Source organism: Tenrec ecaudatus, chromosome 7 (assembly GCF_050624435.1).
Source record: "Tenrec ecaudatus isolate mTenEca1 chromosome 7, mTenEca1.hap1, whole genome shotgun sequence".
In the NCBI taxonomy this organism is placed as follows: domain Eukaryota; kingdom Metazoa; phylum Chordata; class Mammalia; order Afrosoricida; family Tenrecidae; genus Tenrec; species Tenrec ecaudatus.
The window spans coordinates 56,006,549-56,032,327 of NC_134536.1; the positions used below are offsets into that span (position 1 = coordinate 56,006,549).

The window sequence follows — 25,779 nt, forward strand, 5'->3', positions numbered from 1 at the left end:
GTGAGTGAAACTAGAGGGTAATTAATTGCTCCAAGAATTTATCTATATACTCACACTTCCTGGGTGCACTTTTAGCAACAGAAACAAATGTCTAATCGAATACTCGACTTCTTTCCCCCCTTTTGCTATAAACCAGAGTACACCTCACTTTATCAAAGGTGAATTTTAGACCTTCAGAAGGACAGTGTTAAATCTAAAGTCCAGCTCTCTTCCCCTCTCTCTTTTTTAACTTTTGAAGTATTCCAGGGAAGCACACCAATTCTACTCTTAATCCTAACCCTAATCCTTTTTTATTCTCAGTTCAGAAACCATGGAGGCTTCTTCACTTACATTCCCATGCAATCAGTTATTTATTTTATAGGCAAGTTGTTTTTTTTGCAATATATGGTATTTGTGAGGTTCTTTCCAATGCCATGGGCCTATTGATGGCTTATAAATTTATACCTTAAATAGAAATGGATTGAAATTTAAAATTTTGATGAAGTGAATTGATCTGTTCTTAAGTGAGAACATTTATTTCCAGGACTCTCAAACGCATTGCTGACAAGTTAATTCTCTCATTGTGACCCCATAGGACAGGGCTGACCTGCTCGGGGGGGGGGGGGGGGTTCTGAGCCTATAGTTAGTGATTATATCATTATCTGATATTTCACATTTACACCAACAGTAAAAACTGTGCTGTCTGACTATCTTGTGCAGGTGCAACGTATGTCTGGTAGTGATGAATGCTGAGGTTCAGGTAGCACTGCCATTGAAGTATAAGGTTTGTGTCCATTTGGCTTAGCTATGATTTTCAGTGGTTCTGCAATTATATAAGGATGTAATTTGGCAGTTATGTAATGATGTAATCATACACCTTATTGTGAACTGATGTAGTTATCTTCCACTTTTGTGTAATGCTAATTTTTGTGTATTTAGTTTATCTAGGTGATCTGATAAATTAGGAGATGGTTACATGCATTTATATGCTTTCACTACTATATTATTTAGCTCTAAGGGATGGCATTATCCATGTTTTATATTCAGGGTAACATACATATAATATTACAATATTGTGATATTCCTATTTAGTGGTCCTGGATTATACATTATTAGTTTTAAAATATATTCCATTAAAAAAGCTGTTTAGGACTCAATTTCCACATACTAAGATCTCTTTCTTGACCTGCTCTGTGGTTTGCATAGATCATTAGATTTCCCTGATTAACTGGGAATATGAGCTGTTAGGTTTAATATATCACATTCTACCTATATTAATAAATGATAGACTTAAGACATAAATATTGGAGAAAACAAGTAACTGTATACTTGTGTATAAGCTGATCCAAATATCAGCCGAGTCACCTAATTTTACCACCAAAACGGCATTAAAATATATGCTAAACAAGAACACTTTGTTCTAACAATCTGGCATTCTGTGATGCTCACCTTCCTGACAAGATCGCTGAAGACAAAGTGGGTGAATAAACATATGTGAAGAAAGCTGATTTACCTGACTATCAAAAGATATAGTCTTCAAGGCTTGAAGACAAACAAGCAGCCATCTAGCTCAGAAGCAACAAAGTCCAGATGGAAGCAGCACATCAGCCTGTGTGATCATGAGGTATCGATGGGGTCAAGTATCAGGCATCTAAGACCCAGAATAAAACCATACCCAAGGTGACTGGGAAGGGGCGGGGAGAGGAGGAGTGGAGACCCAATGCCCACCTGTGGACAATTGGACATCCCCTCACAGAGGGGCCAAAAGGAAGAGATCAGCCAGTCAGGGTGCAGTATAGCACCAATGAAACACACAACTTTCCTCTTGGGTGCTTCCTTCCACCAACTATCATGACCTCAGTTCTACCTTACAAATTGGATTAGACCAGAGTGTGCACACTGCTACAGATAAGACCCTGCAACACAGGGAATCCATGATAGATAAAACCCTCAAGGCCAACAAGGAGAGTAGAGATGCCAGGAGGATTAGGGCAGGGTGCGGGGAGAAAGGGGGAATCAATCACAAGGATCAAACTAGAACCCCCTCTCAGGGGAATTAATAACGGGAAAGTGGGTGAGGGGTGACGGAGGACAATGTAAGGTATGGAAAAAAAGTCTGTAACTTATCAAGGGTTCATGAGGGAGGGCAGGTGGGGGAAGGAGGGGGAAGAAATGGGGAGCTGATATCAGGGACTCAAGTGGGAAGAGAATGCTTTGAAAATGCTGACAGCATATGTGCAAATGTGCTTGACACACTGGGTGAATGTATGGATTGTGATAAGAGATGTAAGAGCCGCCAATAAAAGTATTAAAAAAATCTTCAAAATGGAACCAATTTTTTAAAAAATGTGCTGACAAACTGGGCTTATACATGAGTATATATAGTAGACTAAAAAGAAATAATCTAGAAGTGCACCGCCCTCCGCTGTGTACAACCCTGACTGCTGCTCATGGAATTGGTTCTCAGAAGTCTTCCTTTTATTGCTGTTGTTGTTATTGTTGTTAGGCATCCTTGAGTCCATTCTGACTCACGGAGACTCCAGGCATGCCAGAACGAAACACTGTCCATTCTGCACCATCCTCATAATCTGAGCCTATTACTTCAGCTCCGGTGTCAATCCAACACATTGAACATCTTCCTTTTTTTCATTGGCCCTGTACTTAACAAAGCATGATGTCCTTCTCCAGGAGATGGTCTCTCCTGGGAACAATTCCAAATTAAGTGGACAGAATCTCCCTCTTGTGTTACTAAAGAAGATGGTGGTTAGAATTCTTCCATTACAGCTTTGTTTGATAGCTTACTCAGCGTATTTGCAACTGTTTCTTCCCATTTTAAGTGTGAACCTATCAGCAAATAGTGGCCACCACCGCTTTCCTCCATGTACGTCATTACGGAGGAGGCAGCCTTTTCCAACCACACTGCGAGTCTCACACCCTGAAGGACTCAGCTTCTAGCACTGGATCAGAAAACATCCCATTGCTGTCCAGCAGGTTTCCACCGGCCATTTTCTTCAGAAGTGAATTTCTAGGTTTTTCTTCCCATTCTGGCCAATCTGGAGGCTGTGCTAAAATCTGTCTTCCATGGGTGACCCTGCAGGTCTTTGACATATCGGTGGCATAGCTAAATAATGTGTAAGACATTAAATTAGGATAAACTGACAGATAAGTGGTGTTAAGACTAGTCTCAAATACTATAGTGAGCTACCCTTAAGATCTTCATGTCCACTGGTGTGGGGAGACATGGTCCCCAAACATTACGGCTGCACCTCCAATCAGCATGGACTAGCTGTTTCCTTTTAAGTACACATTGAGGCTTTCAGCTGTGTACTCAGCTCTCTTTGGGGGTTTGCCACTCTATGACTAAAAACTTCCACTACCTTGAGGGCAAGTGGTTGTAGCCTCTAGAATTCCACTCCATTTCAAATAGAAGTTATTGTAGGTAAGCCTGAAGATGTCCAAGTGACCCACAACATTCCCTTATACTTTTAAAAATACATCAAGAGATTGCTGTGTGTTTTTTTAGTGAGGTTTTTCAAACACATACTTCATCTTCTCTTAGGAATTCTGTGAAATTTAATGCAATTTATTCTACATTGAGCTCCGTAAATAGTAATAAATAAGGACTACAGTTTCTATTCACTTATATGAAAATAGCTAATGAAAATGGAATCACTTAATCCCTAATTGGATCAGCATAACGCAACATATATTAGTATTCGCATGTTTATTTTTTTATTTGCACTTGCAATAATAAGAAAACAATAAAATACTCTGGACTTAACAGTTATTCTAGTGATAAAACAAAATAATTGAAGGTTATAGCTGTCTTAAAAAATAACAGCTTAATTGACGTATGTTTCACATATCATACAGTTCAATACTTTAAACATATTAAAAAGAGTTGTGCAATCATTACTACAATCAATTTTAACACATTTCCATTTACTCATTATTATTAACTCCAGAGTCCCACCTTCCCTACCATAACCCTAAGAAACTACTAACTCTGTTACTATCTCTATAGATTTACCTAACCTGGACTTCATATACAGTAAACATACAGAAATAGAGAGAAATAAGAAAAACAAAACCAAAAAATACAAGACAAGTGTTTAAGACCCCAGATGCTATTCTTTCTGATAGCTAGAAAGTGTCCGAAGCCTTTACGATACTTTGCTCTGGCACCCGTATCGTCAGTGATCTCTTCATGAAGGCAGGAACTGAGTAGGGCCATGTCATAGGGACTAATTGTTAGTCAATTAGGGCTTCAATGAAGTATGAGCTCAAAATGCAGTCATGTATCTATAGTGTATATATATGTGCCTGGTTCACTTTGGAATCATTATTAGACTTTTATTTGGGAACCTCATAAATCATCCCCATGGGGCATATAGCAATTCTATTGATAGTAAAACTATTTAGCAAGTGTTATAGAATTCCAAATGCTGTTTAGAAAAGGAAAGTGTATGTATATAGGATCACTTTTTAGATCAAAATACATGGATTGTTGACTTGTACAGATAAAATACTCAAGTGATTGTGCGTTATTTACACAAACATTGAGGGTTAAAGATAGGACAAAACTTTCAGTAACACTCATTCACAAAGGCAGAACCATTACTTCTAGAGGAAGATAGGTCATCAAAAAGCAAAGAGAGCATGAATATACCAAATATAGTAACCAGGCGAAATTCACTGGACACACTGAAAACAAGAGATTCTAATCAAAGTCCCATGGCCTCTAAATCAATTTGCAGTCACTTGTTGTTCCTTTGTCCCTGAGTTTGTTAACATCCACTTCCTTTCCCCACCTCCCCTGTCCCGTGTCCCCCTGGAACTGTTGGTCTGGTTGTTTTCTCCTCCAGATTGTGTATCTCACCTATCTTATATAGGTAGACATGGGGAGACAATAATGAGCACAAAAATAAGGCAATGCAAAACAAGATTACAAAAGAAAACCAAAACCCCAAACAACAGCAAAAACTGATCAGTAAAATCCTATAAATAGTTCCAGTTCTGTTTGTTGACCTTTAGGAGTGTTTTCTGGTTGAGTCTGATGGGGTGCCGTGCTCTGGCCCCTAAGTCTATTTTTGGTATTCCCCAGGGACTTCATTGCTTTGCTCCCCTTGCTGCTTTGTCGCGCACACTTAGTGTCTCACCCTGGTGTGTTGGGGTCAGATCAATCACAATTCTTACATTAGTCTCCAGTGTTGTCTCCTATAGGTAGTGCTGTGGGTCAGTGAAGGAACCTTGTGTCTGTGTCTCATGGTGGGGCCAGTCCTAAGGTCCTCTCTTTGCATTGGTTGATCTGAGCAGGAATATCATCCTCGGGGCTTGCTGGGCCAGGATGTGTTCCATTCTCTCACCATCCCCCTTCGTTTGCTCCTGTGTCCTCTGATCAGATGTGCCTTTATCCTTTCTTGTAATGATGGGCATTTGGATTGTTCCCGGTTTTATTATTGTGAACTGTGTTGCAGTGAACATGGGAGAGCATACATTTTCTTGTGTTCTATCTTTTACTTCTTTGGGGCTATATACACATCAGAGGTATTGCTAGGTCTTACAGTATTTCTATTCTCAGTTGTTTGAAGTAGTGCCATATTGCTTTCCACAATTATTGTATATGTTTATAAGTTCATTAGAAGTTTATAAGAGTTCCAATCTCTCCACACCTACCCAGCATCTTTTAATGGGACTATTGTTATGGATTTACGTGTTATCTCATCATTGTTTTGATTGGGTGAGTATGTGTCTGCTTTTGAGTATGTCTCAGTCATCTATTTTGTCTTCTCTTATATGTGCTTCCTTCATTGTATTTGGACATATGCCTGTGGATTGCAATCGAGCTCTTAAGTTGGTCCCAGTGTTCTCATTGACGATCCTTAAAATTCTGGGGCTTACATTTAGGTCTCAAATCCACCTTGAGTTCATTTTGGTGCCAGGAGCAAGTCCTGCCTCAATCTTCGGAAGGTCGAGTTTCCAGCACCATCGGAAAATGGAGTTTCCAGTGTTTCCAGCACCATTAGTTGAAGAGGGTGTCCTTTTCCAATGTGTTTACGTATTTATTTATTTTTGGCCTTTGTGAAACAACCATTGTTTGTAGGTGGATACAATTATTTCTAGGTTTTAAAATTTTGTTCCATTGTCCTATGTGTCTATCATTGTACCAGTATCAGGTTCTTTTGACTACTGTGGCTGTTTAATACATTTTGAGGATGGATAGTACAAGGCTTCCTACTTTGTTGTTCTTCTGAAAAGTTCATTGTTTATCTTAGGTCTCTTCCTTGATCCTGTGATGTTGGCAGTTAGCTTTCTACTTTTTTAAAGAATGAAGTTTGGATTTGGATAAGGATAGCATTGTATTTATAGATTTTGGGGAGGGAAGTATTGACATTTTCACTTTTTAAGTCTTCTTATCCATGAATGTGTGATATTTTTCCATTTATGTAGGTCTCTTCTGGTTTCTTGTAATAGTGTTCTGTAGATTTCTTCTGTGTCTTTGGTTAAGTCTATTCCTAAGGAGTTCATCTTTATGTGGCTCTTGTAAATGGTATTGTTTTCTTGTCTTTTTCAGAACTCTCTTCATTGATATGTAGGAATCCAATTGATTTCTACTCTTTTTTCCTGCAATTTTACCAAATCCTTCAAATGTTACTAACAATCTTTTTGTAGTCTTTGGGATTTTCTACAAATAAAATGGAATCATCTGCAAATGGTGACAGTTTCACTTCTTTGCCTAATTGCATTCATGTTTGCTGTGCAATGGTTCTGGCTAAGCCTTCCAGTACAATGTTGAATAATAGTGGTGATTGGGGGCATGCTTGTCTGATTCCTCTTCTCAGGGGAAATGTTTTCAGTTTTTCCCCTTGAGTGTGATGGTAGCGATTGGTTTTTCATATATAGGCTTTATTATGTTGAGTAACTTCCTTTCTATTCTTATTTTTATTAAGTGTCTTTATCAGGATCTGTATTGGATATTGTCAAATGCCCTTTCTGCTTCTATTGATATGATCATATTCTAATTCTGTATGTTGTTTATGTGGTAGATTACATTGGTTATTTTTTAAATGTTGAACCATCCTGGTATGAACTGCATTTGATCTTAGTGAATGTATTTGTATATGTTGCTGAATTCTATTAACCAGGACTTTGTTGTAGATGTTTGGCCTGTCGTTCCCGTCGTTGTGATGTCTTTGTCTGGTTTTGTTATGAGGGCTGCGCTCACTTCAGAAAAGGAGTTTGGGAGTTTGCTATCTCTTTCTAGATTCTGGAATAGCTTGGTGACAGCCCTTAACTGAACAGTTGGTGGAATTCCTCTGTGAAGCCACCTGGTGCCGGACTTACCCTGGTGCTGGGAGTTTCTTGATGACCTCTGTTTCACCTTTTGTTATGGGTCTGTGGTGGTTTTCTACATCCAGCTCCATTATTCTGGTAGATGGTATATTTTTAGGTATTTGTCCATTTCTTCTATATTATGGAACTTGTTTAGAGTACAGTATTTTGTAGTTGCATGTTTTTACTCTTTATTTCACGCAGATCTGTTGTGATATTGCTCTTTTCTAGGTATTTGCACCTTCTCTTTATTTTCCTTTGTTAAGTTTGTCAATTTTTAAAAAAACATTTTATTAGGGACTCTTACAACTCTTATCACAATCCACGCATATACATACATCAATTGTATAAAGCACATCCGTACATTCTTTGCCCTAATCACTCTCAAAGCATTTGCTCTCCACTTAAGCCCTCTGCATCAGGTCCTCTTTTTTTTCCCCCACCCTCCCTGATCCCCCCTCCCTCATGAGCCCTTGATAATCCACAGATTGTTATTTTGTCATATCTTGCCCTATCCGGAGTCTCCCTTCCCCCCTTCTCTGCCGTCCATCTCCCAGGGAGGAGGTCACATGTGGATCCTAGTATCAGTTCCCCCTTTCCAACCCACTCACCCTCCACTCTCCCAGCCTCGCCCCTCACATCCCTGGTCCTGAAGGTATCGTCCACCCTGGATTCCCTGTGCCTCCAGCTCCCATATGCACCAGTGTACAACCTCTCTCCTATCCAGTCCTGCAAGATAAAATTCGGATCATGGTAGTTGGGGGGAGGATTCTTTAAATCCTATCAAAATCCAACTTCTTGTCTTTTAGATTGTTTACACTGTGTTTCGATTGTTGCTCTTGTTCTAGTTGTTGGAGGAGGTGTGTGAACTTGTTGTAGTTGTTGTCTTTTCTTTTGTTTTTCTTTCTTTTGGAACTATAGGTAGAAATTATAGATATGCTTACATTATGCTATAAATACCAGTGCATAAATGAATAATTCAATGAATGATTACTCATGTACAGATTTCAGGCCTTTTTAAGGGCAGGTCACAAGAGCTATTTATTTTCTCTGAGTTGATTTTGACCTATCAGGAGAATCTAAGGGATTTCATCATTCGGAACATTTTTTGCTTCCCTCAATGAATTGAGCATGCTTAATTTTTGGTTAGAATTACAATCATAAACAACATTGTCAACAAGACCAAACCAAACCTATTTCCATCGAATTGATTCCGACTCATTGCAATCCCATATAGTGTTTGCAAGTCTGTAAATCTTTGCCAGAGCAGACAGCCATAGTTTTCTCCCTGCATTCAGCTGGTGTGTTAAACCACTGACCTTGTAGTGAGCAGCCAATGCCTAATCTGCAGTGCCACCAGAACTCCTTACCTCCATTGCCAGGGTCCCAGGAATTAATTGGAGAAAATATTTAGGGATTACAAATTGATTCAAATATTCGGTGTATTGTAAAATGAATAGCAAACATGAAATAGATTTCAAATCCCACCAGAATTTTATCTAAAAATCATATATATATACATACACATTCAACTTTACAGTGGTTCTATTCAAGGCAAACTAATTACTGGCCTGAGCTTTTAAATAGACAGCAAACCATAGCTTAGTTTATAAAATCAATGCTGTAGGGCCAGACTTCTAATTTCTGTTTTTATGCTCAACATACAAAATTCCAAATAATTTGAGTATATGAAATATTTGTAGTTTGTACTTGCTGAAAATTTGAATCTGCCTGCTAAAATAAATTTATCCTGTTATATTCTAAAACATAAACAAACAAAATAATTACATCTTTTTTGTAACTAGTGTTCTTACTAATGAGCTGCTAATTGCTCTGCAGCATTCTCTGACTCCCATTAGTTAGTGGAAGTTCTCCGCACTTGCACTGGATGGATTTGGGCCTGTTTCTCTCGGGAGGGCAGTTATGCAGATTAACAGCATCTTTAATGGCGTTTCAGGCCTCCCTATGGTGATTTTCCTGACGCCTGCAACTTTAGTCCTAGTGGATTTGGCTGCTCTTTTGAAGATTAATGGAACAGAAGAATTTTGGTAAGATGCATGGATGCGTACATAGAACACGTGATTTGTATTTCCCAGTCTATTGCTTATTTGGCTAAATTCAGACGCTAGCAGAGACTGTTCCTTGTATGAGTTCATTTTGCCAATCTGTCATTTTCCTTCAAAACTTTAAATAGTTGTTTTCCTTTGAAAATAAAATTAATCTGTCACATGCTTTAATGATGTTCTTATTTATAGCTTCTGTTTTTACTCATAATTTATATAATGCCTTTTCTAATTCAGACTAAATTTCTAAAGTAGAGGTCTGTTTTCATAATTTCAATGCCTTTAAAGAAATGAAAATGCAATTTAAGAAATGTGATTCCTTGTAATTTTTAAATTTTAGACTAGGAATCAAATTTGGGAGGCATTTAGAACTTTATATTGAAGTAAACGTTCACATTGATACAAATACGGCAAACTGTACTGCAGTGTCAGTCAGATGATTCAACGAAACCCCGTAGGACTTCTCTAAAGGGCTAGTATTATTGATACATTTACAGTTACTATTATAAAATCATAATTTCATATTTGTCTCTTTGCCATTTCTGATGCCACAGAGTCGATTTCAACTCATAGAAGCTCAATAGGACAGAAGAGAATTCCCCATGGCATTTCTGAGGCTATAATGTTTATACAGACTGCCATGTCTTTCTCCTTCGGAGCAGTTGCTAGGTTTGAGCCACTTCCATTTTAGTTAGCAGCTGAGTGCTTAAACTGCAGCACCAGGTTCTTTCACAGAAGAGACTCCACCCCTCAAATGACAGCCCCGTGCGTCTTCTTATAGCACCTCCAGAGAGTCATTTTAGGCGGAGAGGTACCTGTTGCACTTCTGTAAAGTAAGATTCAGGACACCGTCTTGAAAATCACCTTGGCCTTTCCGATGGTTGGAGGAAATCATCTCAGTGGGAAGTCATTCAAGTAGTGAATCAACCTCCCCCCACAACACACACACAATAGAGTAATTGGAGTTTTCAGTGGCTATATTTTGGGAAGTAGATTGCCAGGCCTTTGTTTCAAAATGCACCTGACTGGACTAGAATATCAATTTTTTGCTTTGTAGTAAGACACATGAATTATCTGCACCACCAGGAATTCCAAAACCACAGGGGGAAGGTAATGAAGACTAGATGAAGACCATCATATTTGCCAGAGATTACTAGTGACATTATAAAGCAATGTTGTGACATAAGTGGAGTTGATGGCATGCAGTGAAGAGGAGTTATGAGCTGAAGCTACGTGCTCTGCCTGGGCCCCTGTGAGGGGAGACGTTCAGGATGTGTCCCCCCATGAACACAAGTGCTATGTGGTAGGGCTGGGCCCCCATGGGAAACTGGGCCCCTCCTGAGAGGCAGCGATGAGGGAAAGCAAAAACCTCAAAGTCCAACCCCCCAGCTATTGAGTCAAGTTCAACTCAGAATGACCCTACAAGACAGCCTACAGCAGAGCTGCCCTGTGGGTTTCAGACTGTAAATCTTTATGGGAGAAGAAAGCTTCACCTTTCTCCCATGCAGCGGCTGGTGGGGTGCAACTGCTGAGCTGCTGCTTGCGATGCCGCTAGAGCTTCCCAGGGAAAGCAAAGAGGTAGTGACAGCCAGCTGCCTGCCTCTCTTAGTAGAATTGCCAGCACCCGAAAGAACATCGGGATTCTTGGCACTTGGGAAAGGGTTCTCCATCTCTAAGGCACCCTGGTGGCATAGTGGCATGGCTTATGTGTTGGGTTGCTAGCCATAACACAAGCAGGTCAAACCAGCAGCCTCTCCAAGGCAGAAAGATGAGCGTTTCTGAGCCTGGAAAGACATATAGCCTGAGAATCCCGAAGGGGCAGTTCTACGCTGACTGACAGTTCACAATGAGTCAGACTCAATGACAGATGATGTGAGTTTTATTTATTTATTTAAGGTGTCAGAGTTGATAAGGATTCAGCGTTCTGTGTGGGGGATGGGATATTTGTCCTTTGAGAGTTGTGGTGGAGTGAGAGTGGATTGAGTGTTCGTCTTTTGTGTGCTAGGTCTTGCTGTTGTTGGTATGTGCCAACAAGTGGGTTCGTACACATGCCGACCTTATGGCCAACAGAACAAATCACCGTCCATTCCTACACCAGACCTGCAAACAAGGTCTGGCCTCCCCCCAGAGAACTAGAAAAATCCATTAGAGTTTTTTCTTAGATGCTATACATTTAGGGTATGGAGTCATATTGAGTGAAGAGTGGGCTCAACCATAGGCCTTTGAAAGCAATTCCATAAACATATATAAAAGAAGCTTATCTTTGAAGGAAAGAGGAACTGTTGGACTGTAGATGAGAGAAGTATCAGGATTAGCATGTCAAAAAAATTAGGTTAACAACTACCTCACCTGGTTAAAAATACTTGATTGTGTGTGGTAAGGTGTTCCTCTGTTTTGCCTCAGGTCACTGTAATGCAGCGACTATAGTGATGTTTTCGTTAAAAACAATTCCAAAGTGACTGAACTTGTATCTGGGTTGTGCCTAGTTTATATCAAAACAGGAGCAAATGCTGAATCACTTTGAACTCTTGTGCTACCTTTATCAAAAGTCTAATTTAGGGAGGGAATAGTTCAAGAAAATGACGAGTCATACAATTGCTTCAGTAAATGATTAACGGAACTCTAGAGATCTGTGAAAGCATATTTGTCCATTTCCCCAAAACTTTGATTTATAAAATATTTTAGTTTGCCCTTTTACTGGGTTTGATTTTTTATATTTAAAAATATATTTGATACATGCAGAGGAATGTATAACTTTCTTGTTAGTTTTAAAGCATGATTAGTAATGAATAGTCATATAAACCATATAGACCTAAAAAATAATAGGCCTACAAGTTCCTCCTCTACCACATCCCTCAAAAACACTTCTTTCCAAGAAAATATTTATAGCAACTCAATTTGTAATACTGTAAGTTTGAGCCAATCTAAATGTTCCTCAAAGGGATAAGGCTAGATAAATTATAGTTTCTTTGTTTAATGAAATATACAATGGCAAAAATGGTGAATGGAAAAGCATGGAAACATGAATGAATCTTGAAAACAAAATCATGTTGAGTAAAAAATAAGTTCTAAGGAGCGACATTATATGATTATATTTCTATCAAGTTTGTGTATGAAGAAAGCCAAATTGTATATCGTTTGGGCATATATGTTATCTAACTTACCAATTAGTTACTGCTGACTTCATGAGTTCATGATTTTAACTAGGGTAACCCTATGTATGTCATAGGAGGGCTGTGCTCCATAGGGTTTCAACGGCTAGTTTTTCAGAAGTAGATTGTCAGGCCTTTCTTCCAAGATAGCTGCATGAACTCGAAATGACAACCTTTTATAGCAACCTAGCATATTGTCTGTTTGCACCACCCAAGGACTTTGAACATATAGATTAGTAAATTATAAAATGAAATAAGCATATGAAAAACAGATCTGTGATTTAATTTCCTCATTTGGGTGTATGTAGATTCTAAACTGCTATAGGGAATTTAAAGAAAGGATATTTACCCCCTGATTCAATCACCAGTTGTTGATCAGGTCATCGCACTGTGGTGGCTTGTGTGTCGCTGTGATGCTAGAAACTATGTCTCCAGTATTTCAAATACTAGCAGGGCTACCCCAAAAGAACAGGTTCCAACAGTGCTTCCAGACTAAGAAGAGACGACGAAGAAAGAATAGGCTGTCCACTTTTGAGGAATTTGCCAATGAAAACTTTATTGAGAGCATTGAAGCATTTTCAGACCCTGTAAACCTCATGAGTAGAAGCAGAACATTGTCAGACATAGTGCCAGAAGATGAGGCCTCAGGTCAGAATGCACTCGAAACCCGACTGCGGAAAAGCTGCCTTCTCAAAGCAGTGCTGACCAAGTGATGTGGATGGAGCAGAGCCTGTGGGGGTAAAGCCTTTGTGGCCGTCATTTGCTGATGAAGAAAGATGTGAAATGAGAAGAAACAGCTGGAATTTAGAATGTACAAAGTTGACACTAGAAAATTGGAACTTGTAAAATGTGAAATGGAAGGTTTAAAGACCACTACTCTAGGTGTTAGTGAGCTGAAATGAACTGGTATTGGCTCTCTTGTATCAGACAATCATATGACTTACTATCCCTGGAGTGACAGCTTCAAGAGGAAGGGTGTTACATTCATAATCAAAAAGGAAATGTCAAAATCTAGCTCAAAGTACAATGCTGTCTGTGATGGAATATTTTCTATCTGCATAAAAGGAAATCTAGTCATTGCAACTATTATTCAAATTTATGTATCAACTACCAACTAGTGATAAAAATATTGCAGAATTCTACCAATGTCTTCAGTTGGAAAATCGACTGAACATTTGCTCAAGATACATCGATAATTATTGGTAGTGATTGGAATGCAAAAGTTGGAAACAAAGAGAAAGGAACTTTGTTGGAAAGTGTGGACTTGGTGATAGCAAAGAATAGAGATAGCATGATAGAATTTTGTAAGATCGACAACTTATTTATAATATATACCCTTTTCAACAACACAAAAGGTAACTTAGACAGGTGGACTTTTGGAAATGGAACACATAAAAATTAAATTGATTACATCTCTGAGGAGATGATGGAGAAGCTCAATATCAAAAGCTAAAATGAGGCCAGGGACCGACTATGGGACAAAACAACAATTGCTCATGGAAAAGTTCAGGATAATGCTGAAGAAGAAAACCAAGGCCACTAGAATGGAAAAACGACCTTGAGTATATTGCACCTCAATTTCAAGAACATCTCGAGAACGAATTTGATGATTTGAACACTAATGACAGAAAACCCAATGAGCTGCGTGAGGACATCAAGAACACGATACACGAAGAAAGCGAAAGCTCATTAAAAGACAAGAAAGAAATAAAAGACCAAAGTGGAGGAAAGAAGAGACGCTGAATGTTTTGAAATTGTAAAGTATCGAAGGCAAATGGAAGAGATGATGAAGTCAAAGACCTGAACAGAAAATTTCAAAGAACAACTTGAGAAGACAAAGGAAAATATTATGAAATGTTTAAAGACCTAGCCGGAACAGCAAAAAGGAAGAATATGCTCAGCATATCTTAATCTGAAAGAACGAAACAAAAACTTTGCAATATTAAAAGATTCTATGGGCAAACTATCGACTGATTAGGGAAACATCAAAAGAAGATGGAAGACTGCACGGCGTCACTGTACCAGAACGAGCTGGTAGACATCTTACCATTTGAGGTAACATTTGAGCAAGAACCTGAAGAAGGTCAAGCAGCACTGAGCCCACAAACATAGCTCTGGGAACTCGTGGAGACTGTGTGGATCATAACACACTATGGAGAGCCTTGAGAAGAATGGGCATTCTAGAACAGTTCATTGTTCTCTGGAGACTCTTGTATATGGATTAAGAGGCAGCTGTGTGAGCAGATCAAGGGAAGCCTGCATAGTTTAAAATCAGCAATGGTGTGCTTTAGGGTTTTATGCTGTCACCATACATATTAAATCTGTATGCCGAGCACATAATCAGAGAAGCTGGATTATATGAAGAAGAATCAGAATTGGAGGAAAACTTATTAACTTCCAGAAGTATGCAAATGACACAACCTAACTTGTTGAGATCAAGGAGGACTTCAAGCACTTGGTGATGAAGAGCAAGGTTTGCAGCCTTCTGTATGGATTACAACTCAATGTAAAGAAAACCCAAATATTCAGAATGAACCAATGGGTAACACCATGATAAATGGAGAAAAGGTGGAAGTTGTCAAGAATTTTGTCTTGCATGGATCCACAATCAATGTCCATTGAAGCAGCAGTCAAAAGATCCAGGATGCATTGCACTGGGTAAATCGGCTGCACCAAGACGTCTTTAGAGTGTTGAGATGCAAGGATGTTACTTTAAGGATTAAGGTGTGCCTGACCAGAGTCTTGGTATTTTCAGTCATCTCAAATGCATTTGAAAGCTGGACTAATACAGAAGACCAAAGAAGAATCAATGCATTTAACATGTGGTCCTGGTAAAAAATCTTGACCATACCATGAACTGTCAAAAAATTAAGTAAATCCATCTTAGAAGAAGTACAAACAGAATGCTATTTAGAGGCAAGGATGGTAAAACTTCCTCTCATGTATTTTGAACATGTTATCAGGAAAGATCAGCCACTGCCGAAGGACATCATGCTTGAGAGGCAGGCTTTTAACAAGATGGATTGATACAGTAGTGGCAACGATGGGCTCCAACATAAGAACAATTGTGAGAAAGACACAGAACGAGGCAGTGTTTCCTTCTGCTGCACAGAGTAGCTATGAGCCAGGACTGGCTAGATGATACCTAATAACAACACGCCATGAGAAAGGACAGAAAAGACACTAGCTTCTGGGGTCACAGATTGTGATTTAATGTAGGTAGCTTCTGACTCTACCAACTGTACAAAATTATTTGTATTGATGTTTTTCTGCATAATATGCCCCTAACATAAATAAAAGAGATATTAAAACAGATGGCTTCTGAAATTTGGTTGTCTTTATCCATAATGCTTCTTGAGACCCTAAAGTTCCCAAAGATAAATGCTTTGTAGGATAAGACTCCTTGGTGTCTACACCGTGGACTCCTCACTTGCTGCTGTTTAGTTGATTCTGACTCATAGTGACCATGTAGGATAGAGTCGAATTGCCCGTGCAAGTTTCTGAGACCGTAAATCTTTCTGGGAGTGAAAAACCTTATTCTTGTATCATGGACTGGCTGGTGGTTTCCAACTGCTTACTGTGGATAGCAGTCTGACACATAACCCTATACCACCAGAGTTCCTTGAGATTTTAAAGGTAGGCTTGAGAGTCCGTAATGCCTCTGAAATTGTATGCAAAACTGACTATGCTGGTCATTTGCATATTTTTCATGATAAAGGATTATATGTTTTAAAATATTCTCAAAGCAATCATTAAAAATGTTTAAGAACTGATGATTGAAAATTAGTACAGGTAAAGGTTTATTAACATTTTATTTCTTCTCAGAAATGTATTTACTTCCTGTAGCACAGTAGTTCTCAACCTTCCTAATGCCGTGACCCTTTAATACAGTTCCTCATGTTGTGGTGACTCCCCAACCATGAAATTATTTTTGTTGCTACTTTATAACTATAATTTTGATACTGTTATGAATCAGGAAACCCCTGTGAAAGGGCCATTTGACCCCCAAAGGGGTTGCGACCCACAGATTGAGACTCAGATTTTTATTATATATCTAATTTTCCTTCTTTCTTAGCTACCAGGAAGCTGAATCCAATATAATGTTTATTTATAATAATTATAGTTGGCTTTAAGTATAGATTTTTCCCTTTTCTCTATTAGCTTTTTCTATTTGTAAAATATAGATTGTTTGTGGTCTGCTTTAATATGTAATCTGCTTTAATATGTAAGCACAGAGGGGGTTATTATGAATCAGAATTGACTTGACAACTAAATGTTTGGAGTCTCTGTTAACAAGCTCAACTACCAACCCAAAGGTTAGAGGTTCACATTCACATGTAGGAATCTTGAAAGAAATGCCTGGAAACATGCTATGGAGCATCCTATTCCGATACACGTGGGGCCACTTGGGGATGGAGTCAACTGACATCGACTAGTGGTTAGAAAAATGATAAATCTAGACTTGTTTTACCTTACAGGAGTCTTAAGTTATAAAGAAAAAATATGCTATGTCTTAATCTACATATTAATTAAATAATATATACTTGACCATCGTCCTGACCTAGTTTGAGAGAACACGATATTTGCCAGATCCACAATGAATGACTTTTGCCCAGAAACTCACTGTGGCGACTCTCTCCCCCACTCCCCCCACTGCCCCACCAACCACCACCCCCAACTTGGCTCACTGGGCTCTCACACAGATTGGTGCTGGCCCTCGACCTTCTCTGCATCATTTCTCTTCTTCACTTTGTTTGATCCAATTGACCTAAATTGGGTCTGTCTTTATCCTCAAGAGCATTTGACATACTCTCCCTGCTCTTTCCCCTTGTTTCCAGGATGGTAGCTAGTCACCATGGAGTGGCAAGAGAATGAAATTTTCTTTTTCTTTCTTTCTTTCTTTCTTTCTTTCTTTCTTTCTTTCTTTCTTTCTTTCTTTCCCCAAAATAATTTTATTGGGAGTTGATACAGATACCATATTCCATAGTTCAATCACATCAAATAGTATTGTACAATTTGCTACTACAATTGGTTTCAAAACATTCTCATTCTTCTTGAACTACTTGATATCAGTTCCCCTTTATCACCATCCCCCCACACTGTACCCCTTGGGAACCCTTATTCTACTTGCTATCTCTATAGATTCATCAATCCTGGGTTTTATATACAGAAAACAGAATCGAGAGTGCTATTCATAGGTAGGGCCTTCAATCGTGAGTGAGAAGCAGAAGGGCTAGCGAAGACAAAGGGAAGGAGAGGACATCATGGCTTCAAATGGCTTAACACATTGGTGAATTTTTGGATCGATGTCAAGAAGATGTAAGGCACCAACAGACAATCCTATAAGGAAAAGGGAAAAGAAAAGAAAGCTAACATCTCAGTGGGAAAGGGAGAGCCAGAGAGCAACTAGAGAGCATGTAGAGGATGGTGAGAAAGACATGCTGGTGTTCTAGGGGAGAAAGAGACCCTAAGTGTCAACAAACCAGGCACAGACAGACACATCATCAGGATAAGGGAAACTTGCAGCACAAGGCCACTTGAATAGGACATGGAACACAAGGGGAACGGTCACAAGAGCATGATTGATTGCAGGTCAGCATAGTCTCAGGTGGGACTACAGAAGCAGGAAATGGACTGCAATTGGGATATTTCCACTCTTCTGAGAGAAAAGCTTGCAAGATTGCTTCAGGTTTCTCCAACTAAGGGATTCAGGGTATGAAGCATGACCACAGGCATGAGTCAAGTCCCCAAGGGCGAGGTTGCCCCTTCCTGGGTTGGCTGAGGATGGTAGTAATCCACTTTTAAACACAGGCTGCCTGAAGGGAAAGCTGTTCGCATTGCTGGTTAATGATAGAAATAATTCAATGCAGGCTGAATCTATGTGGAGATTCAAACATGAATTTTGGGTGTTCACGTGTAACCATAGCTTTCTGTACATCTAATTGCTCCGAGTTGAAGCTCTCATACATTTGCATGCAATGGTTTGTAGTTGAGGGTTGACTACTTTTACACGTATGGAAATAAATCAGACATAGCTTTATAGGGAAGTTCATGAGCCTTTGCTTATATGATTCGAAATACTTATATTTAAAAAAAATCCTTTGAGTTTTTATATTATATAAACATTTCTAGAATGGAGACTATAACCAGATTGAACTTTTCAATTCATGGGTACTTCTAGATCTATAGCAAAGAAAATAAAATGCTAATTGTTGTCACTAAAGAGGAGTTGAACCTCTTCTCTCATTCCATCTTCTTTAACTCATCACACCACTCTATTACACTTTAGTATTGGTTGTCTTTCATGATGTAGAAAGCAAATGACCTAGAAAACCACACCTCTCTGGCACAGACAGGAAACCGAGGAAGTTAAGTCAGAGGCCTAATGCGAATTAACCTTTATATAGCAGGCACCTCACCTCCAAGCAGCATAACAGCAGTACTTGGACAAGGAGTTTGTTCCACTTAGTAATAGAAAGTTAGCTTCATAGGCAACATGGTTAAAAAAACAAAAACTTGAGGGAATTGGAGTAATGTCCTTGGCTCCAAGTGAATGAGAAATTCTCACATTTGGGAAACATTGTCTGATATTTCCTTTTGTGGCAAACCTGAAATATTTGTCACTAGCGGATGAAGCAATCAATTAGCGGATGATGTGCTAAGAGAAATAAAAGAAACTTGGGGCTTTCTTGTAGAACATGCAATTCTTTGAGGAACAGAAGACTAGCTGCACAAAGATATGAGAAAATTTGCCTCAGTTTCTGCACAATTCCATTGTTGACTTTCTCCTGGACAAAACTCACTTGTCTTGTTTACCTTAACCACATATTTACAGTTACTAACTCAAAAAAACCCCACCTCACTGCCATTGCGTCACTTCTGACTCATCATGATCCTGTAGGACAGGGTAGAACTGCCCCTGTCAGTTGCTAGCATCTTAGTGCTTATAGGAGCAGAAAGCCTCATCTTTCTCTTGTGATGTAGATGGTTTAGAACTTGTGTTTATCAGTCCAATGCGTAGCCCTCTACACCACTGGGGTTCCTATTGATATTTAAGTAAACAGATATTTACCTCATACAGCTTTTTTGTTTATTTAATGCTCAAAATGCGATTTTTAGATTTTAGTTTCTAGGGAAATTATCTCTTTATTTAACTTTAAAAGTAAATCAATAGAAACTAATTTTCCTAAAATGAAAAGAGGGACCATCTCCCCCGGAATATTTGCTTAGGAATTCTGGGAATAGAAGCTATTTAAAAAATGGTTTTGTTTTAATATCCAAACTTTGTTGTAGCATGTCAACAGAGATTAGATGTAAAATTGTCTTAATTTTTTTTCAAATTTATATTTTGCTTATTTGGATGATCATTTTAGCAACTCCTGGTTGCTATAATTTTATATAGTTGCTTTTAATCCTGTGCTACTTGAAAGAAATAGAAATATAACTAATGAGTAGCTTAGTTTGATTCCGCAGAAGATTAAGTATATTTGCTTAGGGCAACCCAAGTAATTGGCAAGGTCCAACACATTCCGGGAGCTTCCCTTATCTAATGGATCTTAGCCTCTGCTGAAAGCAGGGAGTCAACTGTTCCCATTAGCAGAGGATTTGTAATGGAAAGAGCCTTTTGTCCAAGCAAAGAAGGAAATTCTGTCTACTTAAAGTGCTGATCTATTTTCAGAAATGAAATATTTGGTCAAATTCATTAGAAGTGAACAGGTAAAATATCTCACTGTTGTTTTCAGTACAGACATTTTTCCTAGAATGGAAAATTGAAATGAACTAAGGTTTTACGTCACCTAGAAGTAATGGTGATTGAGAACGAGCCAGATGAGAAGAGAGTAAGGATGGAAATAAAGGGGTGGGTGTGGGGAGAGAATTTCAATTTCTATTACAGAGAAATTAATTTTCTATTATAAAAATTATTAAATTTCTATTACAAAGCAAAATAACAAGTGTCAACCAATCTGTGAATGCCTTTCTCAACTGTTAAATAGAAACCATAGAAACACACATCCACCTGCTCACTGTTTATTCACGGTTAGTTGGCAACACAAAAGCTCAATACCTGCGAGCTTAGCCACCAAGACTGACACAAAGGGGTACAAATGTTAGTACAGTGGGAAATTAAGGAAAATGTTTAATAATAAGTGTATTAAGTGGCACTGTTCTATTTACCTGATTTCAAATGTCAGTTTTGATATCTTCAAGGGACTCAAATCATGTTCCTTTTAAAGGTTCTTTGAATTTGGGGAGCAAAAGAGGCTTGAATGGGCAAGATTAGTTTATAGAGTGGATGGGGCAAGGTTTCCTACTGAAATTCTTATAGGATGCCCTTGCTAACCTCAAGGAATAAGCAAGGTATATTGTGATGGGAAATGATTTATTTGCATAATTTTCCTTTCCTTTTATTTACACATCCAATTTTCAACTTTCTTAGCATTTCTTTATTCCAAATAATATGATAATAAGCCTCTTTGATCATAATGCATCCTTTGAGAAAACCTATTACAATCACCCCTTTGGAGTCCCCCCAAAACAGTCACCATAATCTTATGAGGCGGCTTCTCCACCTTGAATTTAGTCCAGCAGGTTTCCTGGGAAACCGCTCTTCTTATGGCACCTTTTTAAAGGCACTCCAAGAAGAAGACCAGGACATTACAGAAAGTACGTACAGTTGGAAACCACTAGCTGCTCCTCGGGAGAAAGGCAAAGCTTTCTCCTCCAGTAAAGCATTACAGTCTCAGAAACCCACAGGGCAGCCCTATCCTGTCCTGTAGCATTACTCTGAGTCAGCGTCCACTTGATGACGGTGACTTTGAATCATTACAGAGAGAACTTGTCTACAAACAGCCACCAATTGCAGACATACTTTTAAGCATGTTTTGTTTCAAATAAACATATACATGTATGAACTGGAATCTTAATAACAATTATTTTTGATTTATTCACTTATATCCACAAATCAGAAGCTTCACTATCTCCTGCCACCACCTTGTTCTGACCCACCATATTCTTTCCATCTGGAACAGCATTCAAGTCTCCTGAGAGGGTTCCCTGATTGGGTGGACCCTGGCCCTAAGTAGAACTGATTCTCAATGCAACAGGTAGAGCGATCCTGTCAAAGGCTAACCCAAATCACGTCAGCTCTCTGCTTAAAAGTCTCCTGCAGTTTGAGATCTCTGTCAGCATACATGGTCAGAACTTCTTTGGGTGATTTCCAAGGCCCTGGTAATGAACCCCTTTCCACCTTTACTCCTCAGACCTTATTTCTCCTCTCCTCGTCTCTTTCTACATTCCTGCCACAGTACTTTTTCTGGCAGTAAGTGGGGCTGGTGTTGGAAAATTATTTTGTAAAATTTTGTTTAGGTCTTTGAAGTCAGACAATTATGCTAAATAAACTAGTAAGAAACAGAAAGATAAATGACAGACTCCAATAGAATTGTAGATACAGTACCTATGCCACTGGATTTGAGAAATACGGATCTATAAGATCAGATCAAATGAAAGACAAATAATTAATTTTAATATTAATGCAGAAAGTATCTTTCTTGGTCCACATATACATATTTAAATTCACACTGAGACTATTATTAAACAATGTTTCAATCTGAGGATACTGAGCAAAAGACCATTTTTTTCATCTAGACCTTTAGATTGATGAATGGTCTTTTCATTAGCATGGGCTGATGTATCATCTGAGCCTGGCATTTCAGACCGATTCTTATTACTCTGGTTGCCTTTGTTCCATTGTGGGAACACCGTCTCTTTCGCTTAGGATTACTGAATGAAAGAAGGCAAAATCTAAATGAAATAAAATAGTCTATAATACTTCTAATTATGGTTATAAATGTTTCTATTAAAAATAAATATCTAGATTATAGTCCTAGACATCTTAAAATTTTGGACATTGCATTTTTTTCTGGTTTATATCTTTAATACAGTTTTTTCTTTCATTGAACTCAAAGCAATATATTGTCTAAATATATTTTTAAGTAAATAAAATAGTCAATTTTACAGTGCTCCTACATAAAATTACCTTCTGCATTTGAGAAAATATTTCTCTCCTTTCTCCTTCTCCCCAGGAAATTAAATATCATCAGAAAATATACATGAATATGTATTTGTTTTAATACATTTTAGTTGTAGTAATAACATTTTGATATTAATCAACAGTAATTAGGAAGCTCATTCTCCTTAGGTTTCCCTTAGTCTTTGCTCAACTTTTGCATGCCTATGAGGCTATGGAAAAGAACATGTCTTGGGTCAGGCATATTTCGTCCTCAAAGTGACATCCTTGCTGGTTAACAGTTCTCAAAGATCTCCCGCATCAGATCTGCCCACTAGCGTTCATTGTCTGAGCTCTTGACTGCTGCTTCCGTAAGTTTTGACTGTGGATCCAACCAAGGTGTAATCATTGACAACTTTGATGCCCCCCCCCGTTTATTACGATATTATCTATTGTTCCAGTTGTGAAGATTTGGGTTTGTAATTGTTTGAAAGACTGCATTCCTTGATCTTCATCAGCAAGTGGTGCTTCACCTCCTTATCACGTTGAGCAAGCAAGATGGTATCATCTGCATACTGAAAGTTGTAAGTCTTTCTCCAATCCTGATGCTACATTCTTCTCCCTATAGTTCGACTTGTTGAATTATTTACTCGGCACACAGATTGAATAAGTATGGGGAGAGGACACAACCCTGACACACAGTTTTCCTGACTTTAAACAACTCAGCATTTATCCCCTAGCTCTGTGCACACAACTGCCTCTTGGTCCATGAACAAGTGTTGCAGGACCGTGATAAAGTGTCCCTATGCTTCTGAAAGCTGTCTGTACTTCATGTGATTCACATAGCCGAAAGCCTTGGCATAGTCAATAAAACACAAGCAAATATCTTTCTGGTATTTACTGATTTCAACCAAGTCCATCTGACATCAGTAATGTCTCTTGTGCCACACCCACTGTGTCCTGCTTCTTCTCTGTGGATCCCAGCCTCCACCCTGTTCCTGAAACTCCAGGCTTGCTCCTTCCGCAGAGACTTTGCACTTTTTCTTTCCTACCTGAACGGATCTCCCAGTTGTCTGTAGGATTTTTTCCCTCTCTTCCTTTAACTCTGTGCCGAAATGTCGCCTTCCCAAGTAGAAGTCCCCTGACCACTCTATTGACAGGTGGGGCACAACCCATCCTACCCTTCTCATCTCCCTTTTCTCTTTGATTTCCCCACCAAGATGTATGGTTACCTTCGAATATGCTCTAAAACCAAAAGGGTCTCAGGCAGTGCTGCTGGTTAGGCGGCGGCTACTAAACCTGAGGTGGCAGTTCAAAACCAGCAGCCCTCCCGGGGAAGCAGACAAAGGCCGGCTGCTTCTCTCAAAATGTATGGTCTTAAAAGACCTATTGAGGGGTTCACGGAGTTGGAATCCATGACAGTTGAGAATGTAATCCATACTCTACTCCTTTTGTTTATCGCATAGCTCTCCCGTTGAATAGTAGCTACCTGAGGAGCCTGCCTGTTTTGTTGACTAGTGTAGCTCCCGGACCTAAATCCATGCTCCGTAACATGTAACGAATGAAGAAAGAACCAGGATGCTGTGGGTTCCCCGCTGTGAGCTATCATTTAACGCTTTAAGTTCAATAGACTCTTATTTATCCTATCAATATGAGTTCAACACTTACTTATTTAGGTACTATAGGATGGAACGATGACTTACATAGACGTCAGATATTTTCCCCCCTCTCATTCTCCCTCTGTTTAAGAATAAACCCACGTTAAGTTGTGAATTTATCTCTGAGCGTTGCTGCTATGGGTCTAGGTAAGAAGCTATGTTTTTTCTTGCTAAGAAGCTAGCATAGGAATTGTTTAAACTAATATTTAACAGATTCCTCTGAAAGGGCTATCAAGGACGTAATCTTGCTTTTGGAGTTTCAGACAAGGAAATGAGAAGTCACAATACTTATCTGAGGCCACATGCCGAGTGCGCGGCAGGGCTGGAAGGCAGGTGTGAGTCATTCCTTTGGCATTATCTCAAGAAATTAAAGGACTTTGGTATTATATGTTTAACTTCCTCTTTGACCTGACTTTTCTTAGTTTTTCTTTCTTTCATTTTTGATGCCGGTAAAATATATAACAATGCACTTACAGTTCAACTATTTTTATGTAATTCCTCTGAGTACAGTTCAGCAACTTTAATTACATTCTTTAGGCTGTGCAACTGTGCCACTATCCATTTCCAATTGTTGCTTCTTCCCTCTTAACAGAAACTGGATGCCCTTCAGCAAAAGCTTCCACCTCTCCATCCTGCTTGCTCTTGCAATCACTAAACATGGATCTCTATGCGTTTACCCATTTATACAAGTAGGATCGTACAGTATTTATCCTATCATATCTGATTTCCAATCAGCATAATGTTTTCTATGTTCATTTATGTCATATCATAGATATCAGAACTTCATTTCTCTTTCTGGCTGAATTATCTTCCATTTGCCATATGCAGATGCCATAATTTATTTATCTGTTCTCCTGTAGATTTGTAATTGAATTGTTTCCACTAGATTTTTCTTCAATTTTTGTTTCAAAACTTCCAAAGAAGGTACAACCCAAATTTCTTTGTAACAAACCACAGCGAAAATGTAGGAGCCCTGGTGGCGTAGTGATTACTTATTTGACTGCTAACCATGTCTGCAGTTTGAAGCCACCAGATGGTCCGTGGGATAAAGAGGAGGCCATCTACTCTTATAAATAGTTATAGTCTCAGACCCCACGGGGACAGGTCTATCACGCCTTTAGGTCACTATGAGTCCATATAAACTCGATGGCAGTGAGTTTGGTTTGTTTTGGTCAGCCAAGAGGGTGAGAGGGTTATGAGTCATGATCCAAGCACACAGATGGTGTGTTTGTGGATTTTGTTCATCACAATACTTATCCATTGATCCGTCATCAAGCAAGAATTAATTGCTTGAATTAATTGGTTAAAATGACTTTGTTCTTAATAGACCTTATAGCATTAGGCTCTATAATCCCTGGCTTGGATGTTTGGGGGATAGTTTAATGATTCCAAGGTTCCTTACTTGTAAATATGAGAATCCCTGTCATCAGGTAAGTGTTGGATAGGTCGGGTAGTTCCAATTTATCAGGCAATATGTGGGAGAAAATGGAAGCTATCTTCTCCCTAAAGATTTATAGCCTCAGAAACTCTATGTAGGTCGATAGAGATCAGCAGTGGGTTTGCATGTAAATCGGAAGCGACTTTTCCTT

General features: G+C 38.9%; 1 protein-coding gene across 1 annotated transcript in view; it reads left to right on the forward strand.

The window, feature by feature from the left end:
• FRK (fyn related Src family tyrosine kinase) overlaps nucleotides 1–25,779 on the forward strand; it is a 131,358-nt gene that overhangs the window by 1,016 nt on the left and 104,563 nt on the right. The gene's annotated exons all lie outside the window — the stretch shown is intronic.